A 15,051-nucleotide genomic window follows, 5' to 3' on the forward strand; every position below is an offset into this window, starting at 1 on the left:
GTACGAGGCTTGCTATGAGAGAGGAGACTACCACTTGTAGCGTTACTCGGTCGCCGCGGACAACTGGCAAACCTTCGACAAAGCTATTTCTTATAGAAAATAATGGCTTAGTAATAAGAGAAAATCCCTTTACAAATTTCCTATAATAAGAGCAGAGTCCCAAGAAGCTTCGCACTTGCTTCTTATTTTGAGGAATAGGCCACTCTTGAACGGTCTTAATTTTCTCCGAATCAGTAGAGATTCCTCTTTCTGAAACGACATGGCCTAAGTATTTCACTTCTCTCCCGAAGAAAGTACATTTTTTTGGATTGAGTTTTAAATTTGCACCCCGTAAACGAAGAAATACTTCCCTTAAATTTGCCAGCATTCCTTCGAAAGTTTTACTATAGATGATGACATCATCCAAATAAACCATACAGATCTTATTCAATATCTCACGAAGAACCTGCTCCATCAATCGCTCAAAAGTAGCAGGAGCATTACATAATCCAAATGACATTACAGTAAACTGTCATAAGCCATTTCCTATAGAGAAGGCCGTTTTCTCCCTATCCTGAGGACTAAGCTTTACCTGCCAATAGCCGCTTTTTAAATCTAAGGTGGTGAACCAGGAATTTCCGGATAAACGATCAAAAAGATCATCTATCCTGAGAATAGGATAAGAATCTTTTTCTGTAATGGCATTGAGCTTCCTGAAATCGATACAGAATCTAATCGTTCCATCTTTCTTTTTAACTAAAACAGCTGAAGAAACCCAGGCGCTATGAGATTCTTCGATGACACCACGTTGTTTCATTTTGTTTAAAATCTTTTCCACCTCTTCTCGCATATGCAGTGGAATTCGCCTAGGAGCCTGTTTAATCGGAGATGAATTTTTCACCCTAATAGCATGCTCAACGACGGAGCAATTTCCTGCAACCACATCTTCCGAAAAGACATCTTGAAACTCGATCACCAATTCAGCAAACTGCTCCTTTTGAGAAGCGTTAGTTTCGGAATTTTTCTCAAAGAATTCTTTAAGAAAAAAAGGAATCCCCCTATCAAAATTACAAATTCGGGAACAGAAAAAGTTTTCTTGACTCTCTGACACCGTTTCCTCAAAAACCGAAGAGAAAACGCTTCCTACCCCTATTTTTGAAAGAAAGTCCGCTCCTAGAATACACTCTTTTATGGCCGCTATGATTACCGGAAAATCCAAAGAAAATTTCCCTATTTCGATTCCAGCCACCACTCTATGTTTTACAGGAACCGTTTCTCCCGTTGGATAGGTCAATAAATATCTCTCTACAGGAGTGGGTGATTTCAAAGGACCTAACAAATCTTCCTTAAGTACCGACACATCGGAGCCCGTATCTATTCTAAAGACGCAAGTCCGGCCATTAACTCGGCCGCGAAAACAAAAATCACTTAACCCGCTACTTATCCTACTTAATTTCGCAGGGTCTTTGCACCCCTGAGCCGAACATGCCCCGCTGAGCTCGGCTATTCCGAGTTTTCCTTCTCTTCCGTAGTTAGAGAAGGGCACTCCGACCGAAAGTGCCCTTTGGCACCGCACTGCCAGCACTCCTTTTTCTCACGCCCGAATCTCGTCCTGAAACCCGAATTCTTCTTAAAATTTGCAGAACTCTTTTCATCTTTCTCATTCCCCGCCGATTTAATTTCGTTCCCAGCTCTGCCTTTTCCGAGATCTCTACTTTCAAATTTCCGCGAAAAACTATTCGCTTGGATGACTTTTATTGCCATGGCCCTTTCTATGGCGGCTCTCAAGGAAGTTAATCCCTCTAACTGAAGAGTTCGTTTTACGAAACCGTCAGAAAGCGCCGCAACGAACTGGGCGCACGCAATCTTATCCCGCACCTCGGCCGAGCATTCTGAATAGGCTAAACGCGCTAAACGTTATAAATCCGCTCCCAAAACGGGCAGATCTTCTCCGGGTTTTTGTCTCCGATTAGTGAACTGGGTGTAAAACGTTTGAGACATATGCGCTTCGCCAAAACGCAACTCTAACCTAGCCTCTAATTCAGAATAGCGAAGGCTCTCGAATTCGGTTACCCCATCCAATATGGCACGCGCTTTCCCTCTTAAGCTCGAGGCTAAAGCCACGGTTCTCGAAGATTCCTCCCAGCCATTCGCTTGCGCAATTAAATTGAACTGTGCTAAATATTCGCGCAGTGGAACACTCCCGTCGAACGTGTCGGGCTTTAATTTATAACCGAGCGACGTTTCACTCGAACCTCCACACGCGGTGCGCCCCGCACACGAGCCCTTGCCCGTGCCCATCACACGCAGCGGCTCGACCGAATTTCCGCACGCGGCGCGCCCCGCACACGCGCCCTCACCCGCGCCTATCTCACGCGTCGCCTCATTTGAAATTTCGCCGCGAGAAACATTATTGGAGGGATTTAGCTGATGTACGGCGAGTTGCTCCTGAAGACGTGCCACCGCAGCGTCGCGTTCCTTCAGGCGAGCCTCCAACTCGCTGCGGAAAAGCTGTTGCTCCTGCTGCTCCAGCCGCCGCTCCTGACGCAGCTTTTGAAGCTCCAAGAAGACAGCTTCGAAAGCGCCCGCCTCTGTCTCCGTCGCCCCCGCATCCTGCGGATGGGTCGCGCCCGCCTCCGTTGTTGCCGACGCCGCGGCCTGCGAACGGGTCCTCGGCGGGGTGTGCGTGGTAGTCATCTTGTTCGGGATACTGCGTTCGTCGCCTCGTATCCCGGACGAGCCCCCAAAATGTTACGCTCGTCGAGTAAGCTCGCCGCCGTAACACTATCGCGCACTCTACACTCGCGCACGTATTTCGCGGAACTCGCAAAAGGAAAGAGAACTCAAAAGAACTTAAGAAATGCGTTTATTCCAAGCTCGTAAAACAGAACGCGTGCGGATTCCAAAAATCCGCCAGACAGAAAATCAATAAATCCATCAACAAACTCCCGTTGTCAAGGAGCGCGCTTCACAGCTTTCCGTGACTTCTCTACTCAGTGTCCAGCACGGGCGTAACATTATATATAATTTATATTAATTTTTGTATGAAATATTTCGTTCCGTGTAAAATAAAATAATAGAAATAATTAAAAAACAATGTATAATAACTATGATCGACTATGATCCAGCTTTCTTCGTAAGAGAAAAATAAGGTATCCCTCGTTTGTCACGTTTACTTTATAAAATGTATTTTCATACCTTGTCACTTTGGCTTCTGTTTTAACCGATCAATGTTGAAGTCTATTAAAATTGAATGTTTTGCATAATTTAAGTGAATGTCTCGTATTTTGTGATGGAAATTTGTCGAAAGCGCAGAGATTAAACAAATCATCAGTAATCAGTAATATAAATATTAAGATTCGAAGTGTAGGCTCCTTATGGAATAACCAAGTATAGATAGCGGGCTAAATAAAAGCCAGGCGCGGTTGGTGATGCGCAAATATTATAATAATTAATTTTAACATTGTATAATTTTTCCAACAAAAATTCGTTCAAATATAACCAGTTATGCAGCATCTGAAAGTTAAATTAATCGGGGCGAGAGAAGGAATTTTACTACTCCAATAAATTTGTGTTGGAAAAATTATGTGCTAAAATTAAGGGGGAACATATGAGTAGATCGCAAGAAAAAAAGGTGAAATACGGGAATTTTTATCTTGGAAACTATTAATTTGATTCGATCCGGGTTTTTTTATTTAAAAGTATCTACTGAGGCACGTTCACAAATTTTTTTTAAGGCAATTCATTCCGTTGGAGCGCTGTTCTCGTGGCCGACGTAAAATGTGACACGGTTCACGGTTCCCAGAATTAGGCCAGTCAAATTAGACAAAAAAAGGCTGTTGCTCGAAAGTGATGCGAACTTTTTTATTCCTTTTTAGGCGTGTTGGGGGTGTTTAGAAAAGCTTATTTCTGAGTTGTCGTGTTATTTGACCCTGAGCTTTTTGAGGGGTGGAGGGAAAACCAAAATTTTCGCGGTTTTTTGCATTTATCTCGTTTTGATTAATAGATAGCACTTTTTCGCTCCTGAGAAAGTTGTAGGGCTTGAAAAAACGAAGAAAATGAGCGGTGACTCGTTCCGATTCGTCAAAAATTGATCTCAGGGGAGCCTCCGGAAGTCGCGCGTGTCGAGCCGAGCGTTCGGAACTCGAGGCGCGTTTTTCGCTTGTCTCTTTTCTGATAAATGCAATCGAAAAATGACTACAATGAAACTTGTAGAAGATGAAAATACCTACCATTTGCCGCACATTACATCTAAATTCATTGAATTTTTGGGGTCTTTAATTTTTGGAGGCTCGCTCAGGGAGGGGCTCAATTTTTGACGAATCGGAACGAGTCACCGCTTATTTTCTTCGTTTTTTCATGCCCTACAACTTTCTCAGGAGCGAAAAAGTGCTATCTATTAATCGAAACGAGATAAATGCAAAAAACCGCGAAAATTTTGGTTTCCTCTCCCCCCCTCAAAAAGCTCTGAGTCAAATAACACGACAACTCAGAAATAAGATTTTCTAAACACCTCCTACACGCCTAAAAAAGAATAAAAAAGTTTGCCTCACTTTCGACCTCAAATATCTAATTTGACTGGCCTAAATATCTCGAGAACGGCTGGACCGATTTGCTTCAAATTTATACACAATATTTTACGATAGTTTCTCTTGTTTCCATTGGGAAATTTGTTTTTACTTAACTATTTTTTTTATCACACTATAAAGGTCGAAAATTTGGATCGAAAAATGAATGTGACCTTAATAGTCTGATAAAAAAAAACTAGTTGAGTAAAAAAAATTCTCCCAGTGGAAACGAGAAAAACTATCGTAAAACATTGTGTATAAATTTGAACCAAAGCGGTCCAGCCGTTCTCGAGATATTCTGGGAACCGTGAACCGTGTCACATTTTACGCCGGCCACGAAAACAGCGCTCCGAGGGAATAAATTCCCTTAAAAAAATTTGTGAACGTGCCTCAATGTAGATACTTTTAAATAAAAAAAAACCCGGATCGAATCGAATTAATAGTTTCCAAGATAAAAATTCCCGAATTTCACCTTTTTTTCTTGCGGTCTACTCATATGTTCCCCCTTAATTATTATAATATTCGCGCACCACCAATTGCGCCTTGCTTTTATTTAGCCCACTATCTATATTTGATAAATATATTAAGTATAATAAGATAACTCGATAACTTTATTAATATTAAAAAAATTTCGATATTATTAATATTAGAGATAGTCAATAACCTTTATTAATATTTATATAATAACTTTATTGATATAACATTAATATAATTATCATATTTGTATTATCTTTACAGAAGATTATAGAAGGTGTTCAAAATAACTTCCATTTTCTTCCGCATAATAACGCGATTCTCCGCATTATGCTTTTTTGCACTTTCGATAACATTACGGGTGTAATTTCTTGACAGGCTGCTTCTATTTTTTGTATAAACTCGTTTCTACAAGGTGGCAGTGTCTCATAAACCTGATCTCGTATGTAACCCCATACAAAAAAATCCATAAGTGTTAGGTCAGGAGAGCGTGGGGGCCATTCATGCAGAGTGCTATGGATCCCTATCCATCTGTTAGGAAATCTTTGATGTAATATATTACGAGCGAGAAGGGATGTATGAGCAGGATGGCCATCTTGTTGAAAGATAATATTTGGTAATACCAGCCAATGGAACATCTTCTAATAAATTAGGTAGTATTTCCTCCAGAAAAGCGGAATAAACTTCTGCTGTGACATTAATATTTTCCGGAAAGAAATACGGCCCGATAACTTGATTATCTAAAATTCCCATCCAGACATTAATATGGAATTGGCCCTGGATGTGTGTTTCTTTTCGGCAATGAGGATTTTCCTCCGCATAATGATGTTCATTATGTCTGTTTATGCGCCCATCACTGCGGAAAGTGCATTCATCTGTCCAGAGAATTCTCCTCAAGAAATGATCATTAGCGATGTTGTTTATGTCAACCTGGTACAAAGGTACAAATTTGATTGCTACGATTTTGTAGATATTTGAAATCAAAATGGCAAGAAAATTGTTAAATTATAAACTTGTGGCTGTCTTACGATAAATCGATATCTTTAATATTACAATTTTTTAATGATTCTCAAAGCTAACAAAAATAAAAATTTGATTTTTAAAATATTTTATAAAAAAATTGTTGTTTATTCTCAATTGTGGTAAGAACCGATAGCCACCAATTGGTAATATATCTTGCTCTTACTTGTTCTGAGAGCCAATCACAAAAAGCTTCTCGGCGACGCAAATCTTGAGAAAATAATCTTTGAGTTGTATGCCTCTTAAATGGATGCCATCCAAGATTATGCTTAATAATTTTGTGGACTCTAGTATGGCACACCTGTAGGTCATATGCAACACTTCTCGTGCTTGTATGCGGATTAGCAATAACTGCCTCTCTTACAGCATCAATTGTTCTCTCATCTCGTTGGGCTACATGCCGTGGGCGTGTTGGAGCGTGTAACATTCCATGTTGACAAGTTCTATTATATAGAACTTGAAAAAAACCGTGCCCCGGGTGTTGCTTATCAGGAAAACGTTCGGCATAGAGGGCTGCGGCTTGCCTTTGATTTTTATGGCAATAAATTTGCAATAAATAAGCAACATATTTACTAATTCTTCGTTACTGTAACGAATACGCTCTATTATCAAACACATCAGAAACGTGGCTATTTGCAAACTGTTGCCTGTCGTTACGAAGAAAGCTGGATCATAGTCGATCATAGTTATTATACATTGTTATTTTATTATTTCTATTATTTTATTTTACACGGAACAAAATATTTCATACGAAAATTAATATAAATTATATATATAATATATACAATATATATATACATTTATTTCAGAATATTAATATTTCATCATTAACATTAATAATATAATTAATTCAATATACTGATGCTAATAAGCATCTTTATGTAAATAATGCTACTGAATCTCATATAAATCTACAAGGAATTTATTACTGAAAAGTATTCATTAAATATTATGATAATTTGCCTTATATAAACTATTCATTAGCATCATATTTAAAATGTATATTTTATACTAATAAACCTCTTGTTTATGAGATTAAGATTAAGATGTTTAAAATGCACCAGCATCATTTATATATAAAAAATTATATAATGCTTATTAGTATTGATATATTAAATTAATTATCAATTTAATAATAAATTATTTATTAATGTAACAAAATGAATATTGTAAGATTTGTTAATGGTGATTTCTGCCATTATTTAAATTTACATTGAATGAAATTTATTGGCCGACTTATAATTTAAATTTGCACACTAATTGCTGACTTTTGTCCTGTGCATAAACATTGTGTGCAAAAAATAATTTAAGTAATAAAATTATAATATACTAGCTGGTTACCCGGGCTTCGCCCCGGAGGACATGTCTCTCTCTCTCTCTCTCTCTCTCTCCTTCATCATGGAAACGTGCATTGATTCGCCCTCTCTCAAAGATTCGCACTCCACTGTCACCGTCTGATACGCGACCTATTGCTAACCTTCCTGAAATGTCAAAAATTCTTGAACGCATGGTGGCCTCACAAATCATCGACTATTTGAACGAACACAACCTGCTTAATCCCAGACAGTCTGCGTATCGTTCTGGTTTCAATACGCAATCTGCTCTATTACGTGTCTGTGACGATATTAGAATGGGAATTGATAAAAGACTCATTACAATCATGATTCTATTCGACTTTAGTAAAGCGTTTGATACGGTCCCTTATCTTCGTTTGCTTATCAAACTGAAAGAAATCGGCTTTTCTTATGAGGTTCTCGCGTGGATTTTTTCTTACCTTACTGGCCGCTCTCAAGCTGTATTTGACAACGAGGGTAAATTTCCTGAGTGGCTTTTCACGTCGACTGGCGTCCCTCAGGGCTCTGTACTTGGCCCACTTCTATTTGCTCTTTACATCAATGATATAGGTGGATTCCTGTCTTTTGTTTATCATATGATATTCGCGGATGATGTACAAATATATCTCCAATGTACACGTGCTGACATTCTTCACGGTCTTGAGTTTATTTCAAGGGATGCGAACGCTATTTTTGATTATGCTACGTTAAATGGTCTTAAACTCAATCCTGCAAAATCAAAGGTACTTATATTTGGTAGTCAGGCTTATGTCAATGATATTGACCTCCATTGTCTACCTCCTATTATTGTAAACCATACGCCTTTACCCTTTGTCAACGAAGCTAAGAATTTGGGTGTAATTTTCACGAATAACCTTTCTTGGAAAAAACATATATTGCATGTCTCTCAAAAAGTGCATTACTCTTTGTACAAGCTTAAGTTTAACAAAAACTCCTTGTCCACAAGGTTAAGGATAAGGCTGGTTAGCTTTAATTATGCCGCACATTGACTACTGCTGCCTAGTCTATCATGGTTTGACTGGAGAATTGAACACTTTATTACAGAGACCTGTGAACTGTTGCATTCGCTTTATATTTGATCTTAAGCGTGACGATACCCCGTTCAGGGGACAATTGGGGTGGCTTACAGTTGAAAACAGGAGGTTATACTTTCTTGGCTGTCAAATGTTTCGCATGCTTTACATGCGCTCCCCTTCGTATCTGCGTGACAATTTCGCTTTGCTTGATCCGCTGTTGAGGAGATCTGACCGCCGCCTTGTTGCATCCCAAATTTTTCATATTCCTTCTCATAGAACTACCACTTATAGAAACTCCTTTCATCTTTCATCAATATACTTTTGCCATTCTCTTCCTAGTAATATTACTTCTTCAATTGTCTCCTTCAAAGGTCTTCTCAGGGCATATCTGTTGGCGCGTGAAGTTGCATGATATTGATTGCTGGCGCGAGGCCTATGATGGTGTTTTTCCCTGTTATTAGCTTGTAAGTTGCGTAGCGTCTTATTCTTAGTCTTAATTAGTTTTACTCTACTTATATTGTTCCTACTTTTAAGCTGCGTTAGTTCTAGTCTTTTTACAGTGTATACTGTTGTGATAAGCTGTTAAGTTGTGCTCTACTCTTAACTGATTTGTGTAAGAGAGTGCACGCACATTTGTTCTCTATTTTGTATTGTTAATCTTTGCCCTTTAGTTTTTCTCGGGCATAATAAATCATATCTATCTATCTATCTATCATCTCTCTCTCTCTCTCTCTTTCTCTCTCTCTCTCTCTCTCTCTCTCTCTCTCTCTCTCTCTCAACGAGATTCTCGAGTCAAGAAATTAGTGATAATTTAAATGAACAAATGTTAAAAGTAGAGGAATGGTTAGATATAAATAAGGGCGGCAGTGTGGTCTAGTGGTAGAGCGCTAGACTCGTAATTTGAGGAACCAGGTTCGAGTCCACTAGAGCCATGAAGCATGGAATGTTTTTCCGATAGCTGCGCCCCTCCGTGCAAGATAGGCTCTTGTGCGGAGAAAACTGGGCTCCGTCTTTCGGAAAGAGACGTTAAGCCGTTGGTCCAAAGGGTTAAAGTGAGAGGAGAAGGATAGTGTTGGTAGTAGATTGCGAACCCTGCGGGGATATGCAATAAATGACGAAATTTTTATTCATATTTATTCATTGGTTAGATATAAATAGATTAGTTGTAAATGTAAATGAAACAAAAGTTATGCTAATTAGAGGTGTTAGAAAAACAGTAGTTGAAAGTAATGTGGTAATCAAATTAAAAGGGGAAATATTAGAAATGGTAAACGAAATAAAATACTTAGGAATAATAATAGATAATAATCTACATTTCTCGGTTCATGCGGATTATGTTAGTAGAAAAGCAGGGGCAAAGCTAGGGGTTTTGCGCAGAGTTAGTGAGGATATGTCGCGTGACATGAGATGTAAGATATATAATACAATTGTAGCGCCGCTGTTTGAGTATTGTGCGTCGATCCTGATAGGTTTAAGTGAAATTAATGTACAGCGATTGCAAAAACTGCAAAATCAGGGGATGAGAATTATTCTAAGGAGAGATAAGAAGAAGAAAATTAGGAATTTGTTACAAGCGTTAAAGTTTATGTCTGTTAAAGAAAGAATCGAGTACAATGTTTGTCTATCAGTATATAAGATAGTGAATGAATTGTGTCCGAAATACTTAAGCAGGGATATAGAAATGGTGCAAACAAGAAGCAACAGAGACACGAGAAAGGGTAAAAATCTGTGAATTGCTAGATGTAGGACTAGAGAGGAACAAAAAATGTTGTTGCACGACGGATTTAAAATGTACAATGATTTGCCGAATGAGGTGAAAGATGAGCAAACTTTGAAGGGATTTAAAAGAGCATTGGAGAAACATATTAGGGGGAGGGAGCAGGGTGTATAGTGAGCATTATGAATAAGGAAACAGTTGTTTGTATTGTATTGTAATAAGTTTGTAACGATGCACCCCCAAATGTGCATCGTTCCGGCAGAAACACCACGCCGAGACCACCCAGCCGACCACCCGCGGGGGTGAAGAACGGGCATGGTGTGCCCAACATATTTTTAATCGTTCTAACATGTAATGTTAGGAAGTCCGCAAACGGACTTAACGCGGCAACCACCTCACCGCGCCGAGCGGTGCCGAAGGCGGCCGAAGACCGCTGAGCGCGACCGCGGCGTCGGGACGCCGAGATCACCGATCGTTCCGCCGCACCGTCCCGGCGCTCGCGATCGCCGTCGCTACCCCCACCACGCCGCGATGCCGCCGCGACGCGTATATAAGCCCGGCGTCGCTGGCACAATTCGCGATTCCCGATCATCCGTCGTACCGACCACACCGATCCTGAACTCTCGCATCCGCTATCCCGAGTCAGCCAGATACGAAGGTAGAGCGCCTCCGGCCTTCTCTGTCTTCGCCGAGTGCGTCTCGGCAAACGACCAGTTACATCCAGCCAAAGCCAGTCTGAAACGAGGGTAGAGCGCCTCTGGCCTTCTCTGTCTTCGCCGAGTGCGTCTCGGTTGACGATTAGCTTCATCCACTCTCGACGCTTGCAGTCGACCTCCACGGAACGCTTCTCGGTGGCCGACCTCGCGCTAAGCTCGATCCCGCCGCCTACCGCGCCGAATTACCGCGATCTCGCCCGCGCTTCGCGATCCCCGCCTCGCGCCATTTTCCCGCGCTCCGATCCGCACCGCCCGGGAAAATCGGCGCCGCCTGCGCCGATACCCTTTGTAACGCGATTCGGCCCGCAAGACCACCGAAAGTACCGCCTCCGCCCCGTACATACCGCGCGTTACCGCGCGCCGCCCGCGACAGACTACTCATTGTATCTCGCGAACACGTGTTACCACACTCCAATTTATTTGCTGCAAATATCGCGAACCATCGTAACTCTGTACATAAATTTGTTGTAAATACCGCGAGCACTTTTGTTACCAAATAAAGTCTTGTTACTTGTTACTTGCATTAAACCGAGATAATACGCTTTATTCTGCCGACCCCGTCCCGCTTCTGCTCCTCCGCGCCTCCTTCGAACCCAGACCAGCTGCGAGCTAGATCCGCGCTTCGAAGCCAGGTTGTTTTAAGTTGTAATGTAAGAAACTATTGTGATACTATGTATATGTAGCTATACTGCAGCTAATAAATATCTATCTATCTATCTCTCTCTCTCTCTCTCTCTCTCTCTCTCTGGGATCTCGTAAGTACAGATAGACGTGTCATATATCGCTCCGTATTTAGCGAATATTTTCTGCCGCCCACTGCCCTCCGGGGCCTTCCTTTTCTAGTGCATGAATACAGAGCTATCTTGGCTTGCATTATTCGCTTCCGCTTATGCTGGATCTGTTCCTGTGGCGACTACTGCCTGCATTTATTTCCTCTTTTCCTGGAATTTGGCATCTTCACGGTTCGGTATCTGCGGAGCGCGCATGCACTGGATTCCCTGGCCCCTGGAAAGCGGCTGGCTGCGGACGTGCGAGGAGCACGAGGTTGGTGCCTGCTGATTCGGCATAATTTGGGAGGAGACGTTGGCACGTGGCTATATCGTGTCGACGGTGGCGTGTTGTGGTATTTTTCTTTGGAACTCTTAGAAGTCGATAAGGAAGAATTATCACATGATAATGAGCAATAATGGAGAAGCAGGTGATATGTAAGCAATGCAGGAAAGAAATAAGGACACAGTTGGTAAAATGCGTACCTTGTGATAAAGTATTTCATCCGAGTTGCCACAAAATACATAAAGTATATAATTTTGCTAATGAGTTGGTCTCCTGTCCTGGTAAATGTGAGATATTTACTATAAAAAATTCTCATACTGGAGAAGCGAGTTCGGTGAAAGATCGTAATTAAATTATCGAATACAGAGGATAATCAAGTAGGATCCAGCATGGAAACTAAAATAGATTGGTTGGTGAGAAAAGTTAGTGATGAAATGATTCATAAAAATGAAATAAAGAGTATAATAACATGTATAGTTAGAGAAGAATTAGAAGGCTACAGGAAAGAACTGGAAGAAATGAAAAAGATGTGGAGTGTAATGTTATCTGGAAATGCCCCGCGTAGTTACTGCGAAGCGGTCAAAGAGAAGAAAAAGGAAAATGTTATCATAATAAAACCGAAGGAGCAACAAGAGAGTGAGAAAACAAAAAAAGTAGTCAAGGAAAACATTGATATTAAAAATATGGCAGTAGGTGTATCAAAGTTGAGAAAAGGAGGAAAGGGAGCACTCATTTTGGGATGTGAAAGCGAGCAAGAATTAAAACAGTTAAAATCAACTGCTATGAGTAAACTGAGAGATAAGTACTAAATAATAGAGCCGAAGGGTGCTCAGACGAAATTAAAAATTTTCAATTTGGATGAAGAAGAAATAAATTGTGACGAGGGTCAAATAATAGATATGATAATAAAACAAAATCATTTAGATGAAGAAAGAAGAGGATTTTATATTAAAATTGTGAAGAAGATAGGTAGAAGAGGACAGAATGGAAATACTAATACAACCAGAGCTAAAAGAGAAAATGGTTTGCTGATAGTTGAAGTTGATGAGATAACGCATGTGGAAATGTTAAAAATGAGAAAATAAATATTGGATGGAGGAAATGCCATGTTGCTAACTATGTTAACGTTAAGAGATGTTTCAATTGTTGGGGATTTTACCACATAGCGAAAAACTGTACACGACCGGTAACATGTTCGAAATGTGCAGGGGATCATAAGGATAGTGATTGTAAAGTCAAGAAAGAAAAATGTGTAAACTGTATGTACAAGAATAAAACCTACAACTTGAAAATAAATGAAGAACATGGTGCTTTGAGTAGAGAATGTCCGACACTTAAAAAATTACTAGATGAAGAAAAAAAGAAAATTCGATGGAAAAATGATGAATTATAGCTAAGGAATAAAGGTGAAGAGATAATGTATACAAATGCGCAAAGCCTGATGGTACATAAAGATGAGATCTTCCATCAAATAATGGCGACAAAAAACCCAACGATAGTGGCGTTGTCGGAGACAAGAGTAGATGACAGCATAGAAGATTTTGAGATAAATATGAGAGGCTACAGTCAAGTGAGGTGTGATGCTGAGAATAGGTATACAGGAGGAGTTGTTGTTTATATTAGAAATGATATTAAATACGAAACTGTAATGGTGCACAAGATCATAGGTAACTGTTGGTGTGTTGTGATAAAGGTATACGAAAGATGGTACAAGGGTACAATTGTAGCAGTGTACCATTCACCTAGTGCACCAGATGGCATTTTTATAAAGTTTATTGAGGACTTAATTGAAGATATAATTGTAAAAAAGGCGTGTATAGTAATAGGAGACTTTAACATAGATTTAACACTAGATGCGTTTTATTCAAATAAGTTAAAAAATTCTATGTTATGTCTAGGACTGAAGCAGTATGTTGATCAACTAACAAGGGTGACAATTCATAGTTGTACACTTATAGATTTAGTCTTTGCGAGCTTGGATCTGAGTGAGTGTGTAACTGTTGTAGAAAATCCGAAAATTACGGATTATGCATGGGTAAAAATTGAATTTAAGGCGAACCAAGTTGTAAACTGTTATAAAGAATTTAGGGGAAGAGCATACAAAAGGATGAACATAGAGAATTTTGTTAGTGAATTGCAGCGGAGCATGGGTGACAATTTAAAATTAGATATAAATGAAAGGGCGAGTACTTTTGTTAAAAATATAGTGGCGGCATTAGATACTGTTGCGCCGGAAAGAAATACCAAAGGTATGGGAAGGGAAAGTATGGTTTACGGAGGATATAAAATGGGCGGTAGTTGTTAGAGATAGGGCGTACGGAAAAGCAGTTTATACGGGTTTAGAGCAGGATTGGCGGCGGTATAAAATTAAAAGAAACAAAGTCGTTAAACTTATAAAAGATAGGAAAAGGCAATATTATGAAAATATGATTGATGACAATAAATCAGATTCAAAAAGAATGTGGAAAACATTAAAAGAAATATTGAAAGGTGAAGTTATGGATGTAAAAATTGCTGATAGGATAGATTTTGAAGGTGTTATCACTAATGAGGAAATAAATATAGCAGATAAGTTCAATGAATATTATATTAATAGTATTGGTAACATTATAAATAGTATTAAGCAAGTAGATGATCAAAGGAGTAATAGGAGAACAATATATGGTGTTGAAAATAAAGAAGTACTAGAATACTTTGATCCTATTAATGCGAGTGAATTGGAAAGGATCGTGATGAATCTTCCGGCTAAGAAAGGGACTGAGGAAGGAATAAGTGTTGACGTGTTAAAAGCAGTTTTTTGTGAAATTAAAAATAAATTTACGGATATAATAAATAAGTCACTGGATATGGGTGTATGTCCAGATGGCTGGAAGACGTCTACGATAATTCCAATTCCTAAAATTAAAAAACCAAGAAAAGCTAGTGATTATAGGCCGATTAACGTTCTGCCAGTATATGAGAAGGTTTTAGAATTAGTGGTTAAAGATCAAATAGAAAAATATCTAGAGGCAAATAATGTGCTCACGGAGCACCAATCTGGATTTGGAAAATCATACTCATGTGAGACGGCAATACAAGAAACAGTAGATGAATGGAAATTGGAGATTGCTGAAGAAAAAATGGTGGGAGTAATATTTATGGATTTAAAAAGAG

At 39.5% G+C, this 15,051-nt stretch overlaps 2 pseudogenes; one reads left to right on the plus strand and one right to left on the minus strand.

Annotated features, from left to right (window-relative positions):
- Window positions 1-5,053: 5,053 nt before the first annotated feature.
- On the minus strand, window positions 5,054-6,725 carry LOC139821375 (uncharacterized; annotated as a pseudogene).
- Window positions 6,726-12,450: 5,725 nt separating this feature from the next.
- On the plus strand, window positions 12,451-13,295 carry LOC139821837 (uncharacterized; annotated as a pseudogene).
- The last annotated feature ends 1,756 nt before the right edge of the window (window positions 13,296-15,051 follow it).

The sequence above is a fragment of the Temnothorax longispinosus genome, chromosome 11 (genome assembly GCF_030848805.1).
Source record: "Temnothorax longispinosus isolate EJ_2023e chromosome 11, Tlon_JGU_v1, whole genome shotgun sequence".
Taxonomy (NCBI): domain Eukaryota; kingdom Metazoa; phylum Arthropoda; class Insecta; order Hymenoptera; family Formicidae; genus Temnothorax; species Temnothorax longispinosus.